This window comes from Peromyscus maniculatus, chromosome 12, assembly GCF_049852395.1.
Source record: "Peromyscus maniculatus bairdii isolate BWxNUB_F1_BW_parent chromosome 12, HU_Pman_BW_mat_3.1, whole genome shotgun sequence".
NCBI classification, from domain to species: Eukaryota; Metazoa; Chordata; class Mammalia; order Rodentia; family Cricetidae; genus Peromyscus; species Peromyscus maniculatus.
The window spans coordinates 78,754,736-78,772,894 of record NC_134863.1 but is presented as its reverse complement, the minus strand read 5'-3'; the positions used below and the strand labels follow the sequence as shown (position 1 = coordinate 78,772,894).

Genomic DNA, 18,159 nt, shown 5'->3' with positions numbered 1-18,159 from the left:
AGCAGGTCCTGATCTTTGAAGACACCTCTAGGTGAGTTGACAGCCATACCTCCAAAGCCCGTTGCCCTTGGCAACCACTGAATTAGAAGAACATTCTCTGAAGATAGCAGCAAGAGTCTTCAGGAGCTTCCCAGGTGAAGGGACATTTAGGTCTGGGAGGGAAGTCTGAGGCAGGAGCTTGGGCATCTGCAGTGTATCCATCCAACCTTGGGCTACTGTCTTTTTAATCCATGTATGGCTAAAGTGCAGGGGGGTCATGGGTCATCCTTTCATATGTTATTTCTGTGAGTGTGAGTCACTTAGGCTCAGAATCAGGCTGTGCAGGTTGTGGTGGTGGTGGGATATGAACTGGAAATGTCTCTGGTTCTGCATCTCTGGAAGATGCAGAAACATCTCAGGCTTCCTCTCTGTGTTTGATTGTTGACCTGTGAAAAGATGACCCGTGCAGTGTCTTTGAAGTGCAAGTTCCTCCCACGTCTCAGCCCATGACCCAGGTTAACAGGAACACACTTCTGAGCCAGAATCGATGCACAGTGAACACCAATTCTTCTACTCTTGCAGTGCTCCTCACCCCAGCTGACCTTGATAAGCTAGCAGGAATTATTCACTTTGTATTCAGAAAAAAGTTTAAAATTTCTTGGTATAAGGGCCCCTTTCCTTCAGACAGGGAATGGTAGCACTCCAAATGGTGTTTTTTGTTGTTGTTGTTGTTGTTGTTTTTGTTTTTTGTTTTTTGAATAAGGCAGTAATTTTCTTGCTAGTCTTGGACAAATAGAAGCTTGTCCAAAACCAGAAACAGACAAACAGGAAAAAATAACATATATAAATAGATTTGAAAATAAAATATGCTGCTTTGAAAGTATGGAACCATGTCCCTACTAAGGGGCATCTCTGGTCCTGGGGGTAACAACTGCATACATAGTTACCCCTGTGCTTTTCATCTGCAGATTTTTCTCTTGTTCCACTTTGCTTTCTATTTCTGTGATAAAACATGCAGACCAAGAGCAACTCGGGGAGGAGAGAGTTTCTTTAGCTTACTCTTCCAGGTCACAGTCCTTCACTGAGGGAAGTCAGGAAAGAAACGGAAGCAGAAACCACAGAGGAGGTTGCTTATTGGCTTACTCTCTGGCGCATGCTCAGCAAGCCTACAGCCCAGGCCCGCCATCCTAGGGATGGTGCCACCCACAGTAGGCTAGACCCTCAATCACTCATTAAGGCAGTCTGATAGAGGCAATTCTTCAGTTAAGGTCCCCTCTTCTACGTGTGTCAAGTAGACAGTAAGAACAGGACATTTTTGAAGTTGTGATCATTCAGGGGTGTTTTGGGGCACCCTTCCCAGTCACTAGAAATCCTATGACGACAGGAGAAGGAGGAAAAGGAGGAGGGGGAGAAGGAGGAGGAGGAAGACAGAGCACAAAAGATCCTACCTTTTAATCTTAGGTTTTGGTATCAACTGACTAAGAGTCCTCTGGCTTTCAAAAGCTATTCCTTTTGAATTGAAGGTTTAAAGTCCTTTCCTTAGGCTTCCAGAAAAGAAGAGCAGTCTAGAGTGAAGTTGTTTTGTCTTAAGGGACATAACTCTGATTCTTCCTGAATTCAGTTCTAATGAGACAAACCTGGTGTGTCCCAAGACATAAAATGACCAGTGACAATGTAAAGAACTGAACAGTTATGAGACACAAAGACAGAATCTGTAGCTTGTGGGGTTCGAGCATCTGCTTATTTTGAAAACCAATAGAATTTGGAGGCATCGTGGTGGTATTTATAGGTCTCTGGTTTAATGCATGCATCACAGCTGGCAACTGTGTACAAGCAATCTCATTTCTGGATGGAGTTTAATGAGCCTGGAGTTTTTATTGTCCACAAGCATTGGGAATATCTGCAGAAGTAAAAAAATGAGCACACTATACAACACCTTAGGACGAGTTTCATGAAGGAAGGAACAGAGCATCAAGCCAAGTACAGGGCTTGGTGTGACTCACAGTTTTCTTGTCTATCAGAAAGTCATCCCCACCAAGCAACTGCGAGATGGTAGTGAGTATCTGAGAGAAGGATGGGATTACCAGCATTTCTGAAGTTTTATTAGGGAAACTGGGAAGTGAAGGTGATTACCTATGGGCCACTTCTTGGGAGATGGCTCCAAGAATGACAGAGATGAGTATTTGATCAAGCCAGGTTTCTGCTGAGAGCTAGGTGACTCTGCTCTGTGGCATTCCAGAGGGCAGTGGTTGGTGATGCTAACCGTGTGTGTGTGTGTGTGTGTGTGTGTGTGTGTGTGTGTGTGTGTGCAATATACAGCATGGACAAGCACACAGGATGAAACAGGTTCAAGGTAAATACTGTTGGAAAAACATATGCCTGGGTCAGGTGAGGGAGGGGAAAATAGAGGCAGAGCTGTGTCTCTCCCGAGTGCATGCACGTGAGTGGGAGTTGGGAGGAAGAAAAGCCTGAAGGTTAGATTGTAAGACAAGTTGAAGTCATGTTTCAAAGACCTGTGCTACAGGTATTTTATCAGTTAGTAAGACATGAGTCTGAGGTGGCCAGTAGTTTGGTTCTTGAATGATCTCTGAATTGTGTTTAGTTACGTGGGTGAGTAGGTCAGGACCCTGAGACAGGTGGAAGGAAAAACTCCAGTCAGGATATGTTCTCTGGCAACAAACGAGATGTGGTGATCAGGGGACAGTGAAGTATACCAAATGACTGATGTCAGTCAAAAGATGACATGGCCCAGAATATCAGTGTTTCTACAAGGCCTCGGAGATGTGGCATGTCAGTATGTGAAAAGGGGGCTCTCATTCTTGTGGAAGGGAGAGTGGACTATGGTGAATACATGGATAAAAACTGTGAGGCGGCAAGCAACAACCATCATAGCTGATGACGGAATATTTCTGAGTGACCAGATAAGAGAAAAGGCATAGAATGGATGATTCTTCTTCAGTCGGGTACAGTCTATAGCCTATAGTTTAAAGATAAAGATTAAAAATTTTTATATATGTAAAAATATGTATGTACACCTTCAGGCAAAGCGCAGCTATTGGCCATTTAAATACCAACTATTTGTTTACTTACTATTTAACTAGACAATTAACTATGACTTCTTTTAGAATTACTAGCTCCTATTCAAATTTGCTATTTAAAAATGTGATCAGGTGCCAAAGAGGAGCCAGAAGTTAAAAGATAAAAGACACTGAGATGTAAACAGGACCTCCAGTTATCTTTGAGTAACTTTCTAGAATGTTCAGCACTGTGATCTGGTGTTTTGGAGATGGCTTCTCAACTTGAATCAGATGACATACACAGAATGCTTTCAGGATCATGTTCCACACTTATTTAATTTTACTTGCGCACAGCCTTGTCTTACCCACTGTCTTAGTGTGTCCCAGCTGTTATAACAAAACACCAGAAACTGGCATAAGCCAGTAGAATGTATTCCTCACAGATTTGGACTCTGGCAATTCCTTCCATGGTGCTTTCACATTTGCTGTTTAGAGTACTTTCCATGCCTTAAAGGTAGCCACACTATTACTGTGAACCCTCAGGAGATTTCTGGGTATGTATATGAAAACCTTGCTTTATCCGTTCCTCTTCCATCTCCTCCTTCCCAGCAGCCTCCTCCCAAGGACCTGATTCTCGTTAGTTATAGATGGCCAACAGAAAACAAACTCAACAATGTCTTTCAAAGTTCTTTGTCTCATAATATTGAGCCAGGACATTCCTTTTTAAAAAGTTATTTTTTATTTATTTATTGTACCTTAGAGGTCCTTTGTGTATATTTTATGGCTTCTGGTTTTGTGTTTTTATGGGATTCCTGAGTGTACAAATGTGTGTCTCTGTGTTTCTTTTTTTTTTTAAAGATTTATTTATTTATTATGTATACAATGTTCTGCCCACATATATGCCTACATACCAGAAGAGGGCATCAGATTTCATTACAGATGGTTGTGAGCCACCATGTGGTTGCTGGGAATTGAACTCAGGACCTCTAGAAGAGCAGCCAGTGCTCTTAACCTCTGAGCCATCTCTCCAGGCCCCTTCTGTGTGTTTCTTGAGCTTTTGCTTTGGCTCTTTTTTCTTCTGTTTATTCTGTCCTATTTGTTTTTTGTTTTATCTTATTTTATTATTTGTATTCCCTAGATGCCCATTTGTTTTCTTAACAAGAGACAGAAAAAGTGTGGATCTGGATGAGAGGGAAGGTGGGGAGGCACTGGGAGGAGCAGGGGGAGGGGAAACCATAACCAGGATATACTGTATGAAAAAAAGTCTATTTTCAATAAAAGAAAACAGACACAAGAAAGCTTGCATGAATGTGCATTCCTTCTGAATGTTTGTGCTTTCTTCTACATGAATGTGCTGCCCTGCTGCATATATGTACCAAGAAAAGACAGTAGTTGCACATGAATGAAGAGAGCCCTTGTAAAGCACTCAACTGAGTTCCAAGAACCGTGGAAAATAATTTCAAAAATGCACCCTCCCCTCAGGTTCCCATGTATAGAAAGGTGCTCAGCAGCTTGATCTGACCGATGTCTTCAGGATGCTCTAGGTTTCCCTTGCATTTCACCACTCCTGAGGATCCACATGTCAGTGGTCTTGAGTGCCAATGACCAGTAGCAACTTCTGGATCCTCTAGAAGCCAAAGGCAAGCTTGAGAGTGAGAAGAGCTTTGCCAAACTTCATTATCTTGCCACTCTTGGGGTTTTATAGTCATTGTCTCCTCTGTATTAAATTACTTTCATCTTGGAAGATCTAAAGGAGTGGCCAGAGCACTAAGTGATGTGATTATATGTTTTATTTTTCTCTTGGAAAACAGATGAAGCCAAGCCACAGTGATGTTCCTCATTATCCTCTGTAGTTGTAAATTGCGTATGGACAAGGCTTTCAGTACAGAGGTTTTAAAATGTGCTCATTAACTATCTAGTATCACAGCCGTAAAGCACAATCCCTCACCAGGCCACTTTTCAATTTTTGAGCTGGGAAGATGTGATTCTTCACTTTGGCTGCTCATTCATTTGGAGCCATCTTTGGTTTTTGATAAAGATGAATGCCTGAGCTCTATCCTAGGCTAAATAGGAATTTATGGTGTTTTAATCCTCAGGTATTAAAATGTGAATGTTTACTATTTGTGTGTAAGCACCTATGGTGCTTTGTGTCCCATCACAACTGTAGAAGGTGTGCCCGGCCTTGTGCAGTCACCAGAGGGGTATATAAAAACCACAGGCTGTCTTTACATAGTGTTTCTGGACTTCATCATAACTCGTCTGAAATTCCCACATGTGTACAGACCGTCTGTAAGACTTTCTAAAACTCAAAGTATGATTAAGTACCTCTGGTGGGGCCAAGATTCCACATACCCATCATGATTCCAGCTGGAATCCTCTGGACATATCTAGCCAGTCTGCTTTTCTGTCTGTAAGTTTTGATTCCCCTTTCAGCAGCCCTATCCCTTCCCTCACTGTCCAATTCTGGCTCCTGATGTCTGTGGAGTCTTCCTGATGAATCTGTTCTGACTTGCCATCCCATCAAACATTGTCACACGGGGAAGTCTGCGTGTAACCCTTCAATTCTCCATACTTTGTCAAGGCTAACTGTCACTTTATCTGGTGGCTGTCCTGGACACTATCACTCCCAGCCAGGCCAGCTGTCTTCAGAAATCTCCAGTTGAGGGAAGGCATTGTTCAGCTCCAACAAATACAGATCTAGAAGAACTTCTTTGCTGTAGAGATAATATTTTTATATTCTTACCGTATCACTTTTCTTAACCCTACTTGTAAATTTAGACCTACCTGGGCAACTTTTCAAAAACAGCGAGTGTCTAAGCATGTTGCCACACACTTGTAATCCCAGCTACTTGGAAGCTGGAGGCAGGGGGATAATTTGAACCCAGGCATTCAAGTTCAGCCGGGACAATAAAGTAAGAATTTGTATCTTAAAAGAAAAGGACTGGGCATGCTGGTATACATGTTCATAATCCTAATATTTGAGAGGTGGCGGTAAGAGTGTTGGAAGTTTGAGGTTATTCCTGGCTATGTAGGGTACTTGATGCCAACCCAGACTAAATAGTGAGAACTTGTCTCAAAATAATTGAGCAAAGAACCAAATAAAAATATAAATAAAAGCATTAACTGCTCAGAAAGCATTACTGGAGATCCTGGAATGAACAAACAAACAAACAAACAAACAAGCAAGCAAACTGGTCTAAGTGGAGGCCTGTATTAAATCTTTTATTTAAAAAAATCATGTATGTATGTGTGTCCCGTGTGGTGGGGAATATGCACACACTATTGCAGGTGCCCAGTGAGGACAGAGGTGCTGGGTCCCTTGGAGCTGGAGTTACAGGTGGTTGTGAGCTGCTCTCGTGGGCGCTGAGGACTCAGGTCCTCTGCCAGAGCAGTATGTGCTCACACCTGCTGAGCCATCTCTCTGGTCACAGCACTAGCACTTCAAAGCTGACTGGCACATTCTAATTTTTTTTTTTTTTGAAACTGGATTCTATTAAGTAGCCCGGGCTGGCTTTGAACCTGCTGTGTTCTTACCTCAGCCCGCTGTGTTCTAGAAAATTCTATGATGTACTTAGGTTTGAGAATCAGTGGTCAATGCAAATATTTGAGGAACCACTCGTAGCCTCAGCTCATGGATGATGCATCAGCCAGTTACTGATGTGTAACAGGCAGGCACAAAATGCCACAAGCTTAATCTCTTACTGTCTGCTGGGAACCTCTGAGAGTGGCCATAAACCCTGAGGCTGCCAGTGCCACTAATATGGTGGGTTCATAGGAGTTTCACCTGGCAAGGAACCCAGGGCCTTCTGTCCTGGTGGTCGCTACAGCGGAAGTACAATTGAAGTGAGTGGAAGCATTTGATGTCTCCGAGGGCACAGGCTGCGGCTGCCATCCTTCTGCTCCAATTCTACTGGCTCACGTCACCCTCAGGCTAAACCTGCTGTGAATAGACTCGGAGACGCCATGGCTTGTTTAAGCTGTTTCCCTGGGCTGTCCTCTCACTGGGAATATTTCCAGCAGAGTTACAGTAGAGAACGACTCTCACAGTGCATTTCTCTCTGGACTCGGGAAGAATTTAGAAAGTTAATTATTGTTGCCTCCGTTTGCTGAAAATTATAATTTAAACTGATTTAGCACCATCTCTGTATGGCTGGATGGCTTAGCGTTTCCATGTAAACCTGTATTAGATCCTGAAATAAAAGGGAAACCCAATAATAAAAAATTACATTGTATTTCTCATTAAATATTAATTTTTTTCAAGTATTACATTAAAATGTTACCTAGGCCACTGGAGCGGCTGCCTCCTCCTTGGTGCTGGCCCTGCTCATCATTAATGGATGACGTCTGTGTTAGTTAGCAGACCCAGGGATCTGACCTATCCCTTCCTCCACAGACACTGCTGGGTAGACCCAGGAGCTTTTTTTTCTTCCCCAACTCTTCCCATAAATTTCTTTTCTAGAACAAAACTCAGGGGTCTGTTCTCTTGCCCAGTAAATGTGGGCATATTGAATGAAATGTGAATGAACATAAATGAAAATCCTATGATTCGGCTTTCCTTTGTGCTCTGGGATCCCCTCTCCTTTGCTGACCTCCAAGGGTTCTAGTGTGAAGCACTTTGTCTCCCCACAGTCTCTGAGTTCAGAGATCTGGGGAACTCAGCAGGAAGCTGAAAGACTTCGTCACATGTCCCTTCATAGGGCGCCAGGCCATATGGTAGGTACAAATTAAAAACAGTAGCGACCTAGATTATCTAATTATTCCCCAAGGCAAATATGTAAATCAAGCACACGGATAATAATTCTGGCCTATAGACAAATCACTTGCTATTCATTTTATGAAACCAGAAGAGAGAAGAATGCCATCATTTCCTAACCTTTAGGAAAGGTCACTCTTGGATCAATAAAGCCAAGAGGTCTGAGACAGCCTGGATTAGCACATAAGAAAGATAAGCATTTGTGTCCTGGGTCAAAAAGGGATCGCTGTGTGACTTTGAGGAAATGTCTTAACCTCTCTGATTCTCAGCTTTATATGATATTACTCTTCCTTATGGAGGTAAATCTCATGGCACATAATGGAGCTCGGGAAATGCTAACTATGAAGTACCCATGTTTTTGGCTTTAAAAAAGCTGTTGTTGGTTTGAGCGCCAGAGCTTTCCCAAAGTTTAGCCCTTAAATTTTGCTCCATTGTTATATCCCTTCTTTGTTGAGTTTAATTTATCAAGGCCTCTGACAGGTGCAGCTGATGTCTGCATCTGAGGAGACAGACACAGCTCAGGGCTGACTGATGAGGGTGATCCGTCCCCATACGCATGGTTCACGGTGTTGGCTCGCTCACTTCCGCACGGCACTAAAGTTTCCCCTTACTTGCTTGTCCTGGCTACTGTCTCTGTCTTAGCACTTGATAGTCCTGAGTTATGGTAGATTTTGCAAACCAGGTGGCTATAGCTCAACACAGCCGTGAACACGCACGTCAGTCAGGACCAAGCATACCCGTATGTGCGTTGTTCACACGTGGTACTTCTGTTTCACGAATCCTAAACCGTATTCTAATAAAAACCCGGAGCCAGATATTGGGATAAATGCTGAAAGATCAGAGAGACAAAAGAACAAGCCACAGCCACCTCTCACTTCACCAACTCCTCAGCCGATCCTCTCTCCACGAATCCTCAGACTGAATGCCTCTGAGTCCTCAGCCAAAAGGACTGTCTCCTCATGCCTTATTTGCCTTTCTCTACCCACCCATTTCACTTCCTATCTCAACCTTCCTAGTGTGGGGATTAATGGCGTGTGTGCTTCCCAAATACCGGGGTTAAAGGTGTGTGCCACTTCTGCCTGGCTCTGTTTCTCTCCTCGACTGGATCAATCTCATGTAGCCCAGTGTGGCCGTGAACTCACAGAGATACAGATGGATCGCTGCCTCCTGAGTGCTAGAATTAAAGGCATGTGCCACCACTGCCTGGCCTCTATGTGGCTGGCTCTGTCCTCTGATCTTCAGGCAAGTTTTATTTCTTAGATTACAAATATTACCACAGACATCTACTTTCCGTTGTTCTTACTTCTTGGCTAGGTCCTAAGTGGAAAGAGTTTTCAAATGTCTGGGTTTGGGGTGAAAAGGTAGAATTGCAACAGTGCATGCTACTCCGCATGTATGGGAAGCCTTCCGTCCTTTCTCAGTATTGCTGTTGTAAAGCCCACAGCCAAAAGCAACTAAGTAAAGAATGTGTATCACTGTACAGCCTAGAGCCCACCATGGGGTCAGGACAAGTCAGGACAAGAACTCAGGCAGGAACCTAGAGGCAGGAACTGAAGCAGAGGTCATGGAGGAGTACTGCTTACCGGCTTGCTTCCTTCCCCATAGCTCAATCAGTTTTATTTCTCATACAAACCCAGGACCACCTGCCTTGGGATGCCACCCATGTGATGCTTCTATGACCTTATAGCATTAGATGTTATAACCACCCCCCCCCCAACAGTAGTGTGGGTCTTCATGCCAATCAAGAGAGTGCACCATAGACTTGCCTGTAGGTCAATCTGCTAGAACCATTTTTTTTCTCAACTGAGTTCCTTTTTCCCAGATGAAAACAGATGGTGTCACAGCGACAAACACAAAACAAAACCTAATCAGAACACTCACTTAGGGTTCCAGGTGCTTTCTGAGATCTGGGACTCCATTTTGTGTATTCTGAGGTCTCCCACAGTGCTCAGGACATTCTGTATTTGCTGTAGTGGTGAAGCAGTTAATAGCACTAAGTGAGATTTAATGCAACTTATTTGTATATTGAAAGATAAATACTCCTAAATCATATTAACCCAGGGTTAAAAAATGCATTAATCTTTGAAGAATGCTTGCTTCTCCCTTGGAAAAATTAAGACAAACAAGTTAAGAGAATTTCTGTGATGGAATTTAAGGATGTTCATTCATTCGGCACTGACTCTGCATGGAGCTACTTTCAACTCAGCAAGTTTTCAATGAGAGAAACGTGTAGATCAGTTCCATGGCCTTAAGTCATTCCCTAGACGTATAGATCAGTGTAGATGGCAGTGGGATAGGCTGTTGTACTGCTTGCCACTAAAGTAAAATCCTACAATAAAGCAAGGATGTAAGTGGAGAACTCTTACATCAAATCATGTTAGACTAGAGGAATCATGGCTTCATCATGGAATGGAGAGCTATATATCCACTGAAATGAATGAAATACATATACATATAGCATGTTACTTACACACAGCACATTTTATAACATCTAACGCTGTGAGGTCATAAGAACATCATGATGCTTATACTTAAAGATAACAGATAGTCAAGCAAAGCTGTGGTTAATGTGAAATTCAGTCATTGAAGGACACTGTAAGAGGTCAGTGTTCTGTGTAGGTTATGGTGGCCAGGTTAGGTGTATTCAAAGCATTTTGGCTCAAGAGACTTGACTTCTGTAGACTGGGACATGACCCCATTGTAAGACAAGAAGCATTTGCATTCAGAAGCACAGGGATTGTGTTGGCCCGGGTGGCCTCTGCCAGCTTGTGAGCAAAATCTCAGCATTTCAGAGGTTTGAAGTAGCACTTTCCAGTCTCTGCACTCCCATGTGTCACCTTCTCTTTAGGACTGTGACCGATACATCAGCCATCACCAGAACTGGCCAGATGAAGGCAGAAAAGAATGAGGCAGAGCTGGCATCGACTTAAAACTTGGCTCAGTTGTTTTCCATCACATTTCATTTGCTGGTCAACTTGACTCCTTCCCTCTCCCTCCTGCCCTGCCCCCCCCTCCGTGTGTGTGTGTGTGTGTGTGTGTGTGTGTGTGTGTGTGTGTGTGTGCAGTTCTGAAAAGTGCCAGAAAGAGAGAGACAGAATAAACATGGGCTCGATAAAATGAACATTTAGAGAAAAGCTCTGTACCTTTGAAGGGAAGGAAGAAAATCTTATATAGATTATGTAAATGGTAATATAGTCATAAAAATATTTGAAGGAATTAATGGAACATTGTGAATGCTGAAGAGAAGAGAGGAAGAATGAAAACCACAAATCTGTATTTCTTGGGCTAGAGAGATGGCTCAGACTTCAGGAGCACACACTCTTCTTGCAGAGAAGTTGAGTTTGGTTCCCAGCACCAGTGTCTGGAATCTCAAAACTGTCTGTAGCTGCATATTCAGGGATGGGACAACTTCTTCTGGCCTCAGTGGGCACCTGGACTTATGTGTGCATAGTCACAGACAGACAGACAGACAGACAGACAGACACACACACACACACACACACACACAGAGAAATAAATCTTAAACTTTAAATTTTACATTTACTTTATAATCCTCTGTTCAAGTGACTTTCTTCTAAATTATGTGGTTTTCTTATATAAGAGTGTTTTATTGTCGTTGTTGTTGTTAAGCTTAAGAAGCCAAGATACAGAATAAAGAACACCGTGAGCCTCAGTGAGAGGTGTATTTGTTCTTAATCTCTAGATTGAGACCAGAGCTTGGAATAGTGAGGGGAAGGAGTTGAAAGTTTTTCAGAACAGAATGAGAGTGGACAGTCCCCAAGATGGGAAGGAAAAGAAGTGTCACCTACACTGAAACCAGGAGGAAACCTGTGTGTCCTGAGTAGCACTGAGCTACTCCTGAGAGTGGAATTCTGACCTCCCTCTGGTAGTCTCTGCCCAGAAACAGACTCAGGAGCCCTATGACAAGAGGAGGGCCAAGACCAAGCTTATGGGATGCAGATCTGGCAGGAGAGTCTCTCTTTCTCCTAGATCAATGGAGCCAAATAAACAGGAGAGTTCCTTAGGAGCTGGGGGAGTGAACTACATACATCACACATGTAATTAAAGTCTAATTGTATCACCCTCAGAAATGAAGCTGTGTTGGTTCTTGATGGTCATGAGTCTATTTTGAGGCAGGAGGCAAGGAGAACCATATATAGTTTAATTTTTAGCTAAAAGCCTCTTAATAGCTAGTTAAAAATCTCTGACTCATGGTCTGCATGGGACATTATGGCGATGCTTCTATTTGTATATAATAGCTACTCATCAGAAGTTTGAGGAGGAAGCTGGGCTGCTCAAAATATGATATGTGTTCCAATGACTTGGGGATCTTGTTGAAGTACAGAGCCAGTGGGGTAGCTCAGAAATGGGGTCCTGGATTCCTCCCCCCTTTTTTTCTTACCTGGATGTACCACTGTCAGTCACCCATAAACTGTAATTCCAAGCATAAAGATCACCAGCGACTACCCCTTCATACCAGGTATGGCAAACTTAGAACCAAATGCTACTTTTGAAAAAAGCATTAACTTTTTGAAGAAAGTTTGAGACATTTCTCTGAGGTAAAACAATGTGGAAATGCTGCTTAACTTGTAAAATAGGAATTTGAAAAGTCTCATTTTGGTTTCACACCATCTTACTCCGATGACAGAGACAAACTTTTCACCTCCAGAAAGAGAAGAGATTGAAAAAAAAAAACAGATGTTCTTTTTCTTCCGTGCTGTAGACTGCAATAGGAGATGGGTGAGTACACGCCAGCAACTGAGTGTAAATGTTTAGACAGCCATGACAATCCTTGGATAATAGATATTTTAACACCAAGAAGTATATTGTCTTTTACACTCAGAGATCATGCCACCAGCCATTCCCAGGAGCAGTCCCCGTTTCCAGTAGGGATGAAGAATTGACAGGGTTGTTCCATATGGATTTCTTATGATTTGCCTCATAAAAAAAGTCACAAAAATGCCCAACTGACCAAGAGTAAAGGCTGTTATTGCAGTCAAATACAGTGGTTCCCTTGAATGCCGAGCTGTAACTTTGGTCTCAGGGACACAGTGATTCAGTTAAGTTACATCCTTTCACTTTTCTTTTCTTTTTTTCTTTTTTTTTTTTTGAGTAATTCATTGAACAGAGACAGAGCACCTACTATGTGCTAAGTGTGGTGCCAGTGCTGAGCAAGGACTTCATGGAGGTATCTGTGGACTGTAGTGGGTAAAACATTGAAAACTGCTACAATTGAACTTCATTTCACAGGAAAACAATGACTGGAAGTGAGTAATCTTGGCCAAGAGACTGGGGTGAGAAGAGAGTTGGAAGACGTCATTGTAGGAAGCTGCAAACAGTGACCAAAGGCAAACAGGTTCACAAGAAGCCACAAGAGACAAAAACTACAAGGAAACGAGACATTTACATAAATCCCATGCAAAGTCGCATTATGTTCTCATCATTGTTATGGCCCTATAATTGGAAGTCTAGAGAGAATAGTTTGCTTATTGATAAAACAATCTTTTAAAAATCTTATATGTGTGTGTGTGCACAAATATGTTCATTTGAGGAAGCCAGAGGTCAGCCTCAGGTGTCATTTCCCAGGACAACAGACTTGGGGCTCATGGACATGGCTAGGCTAGCTGGCCAGTGAGCCAAAATACAGGGATTTGCCTGTATTTTGCTTCCCAAGCAAAGAGATTACAGGTATATGCCACCGTGCTTGGCTTCTTTCACATGGCTGTTGGGGACAGAACCTGGGTCCCCCCATGTTTGTGCAGCCAGCACCTTCCCAGCTGAGCCATCTCCTCAGCCCCTGTTAGGAAATCCTAGCTGCATCAAGAACCAGGAGACATTTTGGATGCTGCTTGAATGTGTGGCCAAAGAATAAACGTTCTTCTCAGAGAGACAGGAGATGTAAACCCTGGCTCAGTTAGTATAAAGCAACGTAGAGATGTAGATCTGGTGGATTCTGAGAGGTACCTGCCTCATCTAAAGGCATTTACTGAAAACTCCCATTCCGTACTTTAGGACTCTTTTTTTTTTTTTTTTTTGGCATGTTTGGATCATGGTGTGCTTTGGTTCTTCTGCTTTTAGGTTCTTCTTAAATTTTCTTTCTTTCTTTTTTTTAGCTTAAAAATGTTTTAGGGAAGAATATTTTGAAATCCATTCTATCCATTTACAGACCTCTTAAGGCTCAAAGCATGAGCGAAGCTTCCACCGGAATGGAGAGGCTTATGAACTTGGATGTCAGCGATGGAAACTGAAGCATATGAAATTTTAAAGCTACGTTGGACTCAGCAGGTGGCTACAGGGTATCATGGGTATAACTGGATTCTTCAGACTTTGAGCCAAAGTTATTTCCCTCTATCTCATTTCAAATAAATTTAATGATCAGACTCCCAGAGTCACTTGGTAATATCACAAACTGCTTTTGTCATTGAGGGCTTCATCATTTTTTTCCCATAGGTAATATGCTGGGAATTGTAATTCTGGGTATTGATTGCTCTGCTGCTGACAATCACAGAGAAAGAATCCAAGTGTCTAAGGATTGACAGTGGGGTCTGACTCCTTCTGTATATTCAGTGGTCCTAGGAGATGCTCAGAGTTCCTAACGGAAGCCTCAGAATGGACCTCCTGAGTTAAGGGGACTCTACAGCGTTGGCCTGGTTTATCTGCTCTCCTCACCCCCCACTCCACCATCTGGGGCTCTGGTGCTGTATACTTAGGAATTGTTAAGCGTACTTGGAAAGGACATTTTCCTTCTCATGAACCCTCTTCAAGATACCCATCTGAATGCTTGTCTGGACTCTCCTGTCTCTGTAACAGCAGGATTTCAATTAGTCTAGCATGATACTGCTCTTCAAACTGGTCTTTGTTTTCTTATAAGCTAGCCAGGGATTGCATGTGGCCTGTAGTCACATAGATAGTCATATAGATAGAGTCAGGGTTCCAGATTTAACAAACACATGAGAATCCAGGCACCAAAGCTCTCAGCTGATCCTTAGAAGGATGTTGTAATGTCTGCAGTGCTAGGGAGCCCTTCATCCAGCTCACTCAGCTTCCGTTTCCTGGACTCTGCGTCCTCAATCTCATAGGACTCTCAGATATGGTATCACGGAGCTAGGGAAAACAGGCCTGCAGAGGGTGGTCACTGTCTGGGAGTGGATACTGTCAAAAGGGTAGCGGTACTGGCAAGTGACTCTCAGGAATGCTGTGCCAGCAGAATACGCTGTTGAAACAAGAGTCTAGTGTCACCCAGAGGTCAGACACTTGAAACTAATTGAGTGTGCACACGGTAATGACCTTAGAATGGCTGCACAAGGGACTTTGAAGTAGAAGAACTTTTAGTCTAACTCAGTTCTTTCGGCTTTGACATGGAGACATTTTCTTCAGCTGTGAATTTACTGGACAGATTCTCAAAGAAAAGTTCAGCCAAAGCATCCTTGGGTGTGTTGGACTAAACTGTCTTATAATGTTTTTTTTTTTTTTTTTTTTTTTATTAAAGGGGGAAGGGGGGGGGAGGAGGGAGGCAAGGGAGGGGGAGAGGGAGGGGGAGGAGATATCAGAGCACTAAGCCATGGAGTGGTTTTTCTCCTTCCATTCCTCTTTATGTGGGTTCTGGGGAATAAACTAGGGTCATCAGGGCTGGGTGGCAATTGCTTCACCTGCGGAGGCAGTTGGGTCCTAACCAACTTGTATTTGGCTGTAAAATTAGTAAAAACGGAGAGAAATGTCCCATTGGCTCTGACTTGATCTGATGAAGTCAGTATGGAGATTTGGTTTCAGACCTGATCAGAATGGAAAGACAATGTTTTAAGGAAGATGTGTTGGAAAGTCAAAGGCACTACTGCTTTTCAAAATCTGCAGCTCTGCTATCTGCTCATTCAAGAGAATTTGCCATTTGGAAGCAGAAATAGATTTACCTTTGAAAGGGCAGAAACAGCTCAACTATGACATGTCACTGCAGGATCATATCCATATGTTCTAAAGAAAAGTTTTCTGTGTTGTCATAACATATCATTGCTTAGGAAAGCCAGGCACTAATGTGGGCAGAACAGAGTTATCTCCAGAAACATTCTGAGATAAATGGCTGAGGTTTGACCTTCTGGCAAAAGCCTGTATCCAACTGTTTAACCAAATATTAATCAAGTCCATGTTCTAAAGCAATGCTCAGATGTTGAAATGGTTGTTTCTGTGTACACTGCCTGGTTATTGAAGCCTAGGTCTACAGAATAACTCACTTCCAAGAAGTCTCTTAATTGACAATGTAGGTTACTAATAAAAAGGGAAAAGTGACTTCACTGATCTGGTTTGCTATTATTTGAATCCATTTACTGTGTGCAAGGGAAAACACTTAACAATTACATTTATTTAATGTGTGTGTGTGTAGAGTGTACATGCCACAGCATCAGAGGACAACTCTTGTGAATCAATTGCCTCCTCCAGAAATGTAGGTTCTGGAGATTGAATTCAGTTCATCCGTCATGGCAGCAAGCACCATCCCCCACTAAGTCATCCCACTGGCCCCAAGGCGCAGCACACTCAAGAGAAAGAAATATAGTTATTATTGCTAATGTTGCCAACTTGTGGGGATCAGGAATCACCTAAAAGACAAGCCTCTTTACATGGCTGTGAGGGATCATCTAGATTAGATTAATTGATGTCTGTGCTGGATAGTTTTATGTCAGCTTGACACAAGCTATCGTCATCAGAGAGTACCTCAGTTAAGAAAATGCCTCCACAAGGTCAGGCTGCAGAGCTGGGCAGTGGTGGCACACGCCTTCAATTCCAGTACTTGGGAGGGAGAGGCAGGTGGATCTCTGTGAGTTTGAGGCCAGCCTAGTCTACAGAATGAGTTCCAGGACAGCCAGAACACAGAGAAACTCTGTCTAGAAAAACCAAAACAAACAACCATCACCAACAACAAATGGTCAGGCTGTAGGCAGGCCTTTATGGCAGTGTTTTCTTAATTAGTGATGGATGGGAGAAGAATCCAGACTACTCTAGGCGGTGCCTTCCCTGGGCTGGTAGTCTTGAGTTCTATAAGAGTGCAGGGTGATCTATTTCTGAAAGAGGAGGACCCTAAGAGAGACATGCATGGATCACCCCAGGAAGGGTTAAGATCTCCCGGGTAAACTGCAAGCAGGGAGTAGAGGGGAGGAGATGAGTGCTGGGAACATGAGGAATTGAGAAGGCCGAGTTGGGGGGAGGGACAGAGAGGGAGAGCAATGAAAGAGATATTTTAATAGAGAGAGCCAGTATGGGGTTAGAGAGAAACCTGGTGCTAGGGAAATCCCCAGGAACCCACAAGGATGCCCCCAGCTAAAACTCCTAGCAATGGTGAACAGGATGCCTGAACTGGTTGCCCTATACTCAGATTGGTGACTACCCTAATTGTCATCATAGAACCTTCATCCAAAGACTTATGGAAGCAGATGCAGAGATCCACAGCCAAGCACTTGGCCAAGCTCCAGTAGATCAACTGAAGAGAGGGAGGAGGGATTGTAGGCTAAGGGGGGTTCAGGGTCATGACGGGAAAAACCACAGAGATAGCTGACCCAAGCTAGTGGGAGTTCATGGACTCTGGACTGACAGCTGGAGAGACTACATGGGACCCAACTAGACCCTCTGAATGTGGGGGACAGTTTTGTGGCTTGATCTATTTGCAGGGACCCGGCAACGGGACCAGGACTTACCCCGGGTACACAAACTGGCTTTTTAGAGCCCATTCCCTATGGTGGGATGCCTTACTCAGCCTTGATGCAGGGGGAGGGGCTTAGTCCTACCCCAACTTGGTATGCCAGCCTGTGTTGACTACTCAAGGCCTTCCCCTCTATGAGGAGGGGATAGGGGGTGTGACGGGGCGGGGGGAGGGGGAGGAACGGGAGAAGGGGAGAGAGGGGGAACAGTGGTTGGTATGTAAAATGAAAAAAAAAAAACTTAAATAAAAAAAAGAAAGCAGGGTGAGCAAGCCATGAGAGCAACCCAGTAAGCAGCACCGGCCCCCCCCCCCCAGCCTCTCCATCAGCTTTTGCCTCCAGGTTCCTGCCCTCGTTGAGTTCCTCTCCTGACTTCCTTAGATGATGAACAATGATTTGGAAGTGTGAACCAAATAAACCTCCCCTCACCTCAGGTTGCTGTGGTCACGATATTTCATCAAGCAATGATAACCATAACTAGGACAAGGTGGGAGGGTCTGCCCACCCTGTGGGGCATTTACCCACCAACCCCACAGCTCCCCAGAGTTTTCTTGAGTGTGAGCAGCAGGAAATATTAGATAGAAGGATTTATAGCGGAGATAAACAGATAGAAAATAAAGGATAGCCTCGAGAGGGCCTGGAACTTTTTCCAAGGGACCCTGACTGTCTCTGACCCAGGGTATTTATAGAGATGCCAAGGGGTGGAACAAAAGACCTCCTCCCCCAG

At 43.6% G+C, this 18,159-nt stretch overlaps 2 pseudogenes; both read left to right on the top strand.

The window, feature by feature from the left end:
* The first annotated feature begins 2,479 nt into the window (after positions 1 to 2,479).
* LOC102906060 (single-stranded DNA-binding protein, mitochondrial pseudogene) lies at positions 2,480 to 2,918 on the top strand (annotated as a pseudogene).
* A 12,023-nt stretch (positions 2,919 to 14,941) lies between these two features.
* On the top strand, positions 14,942 to 17,300 carry LOC102907502 (cyclin-G1 pseudogene; annotated as a pseudogene).
* The last annotated feature ends 859 nt before the right edge of the window (positions 17,301 to 18,159 follow it).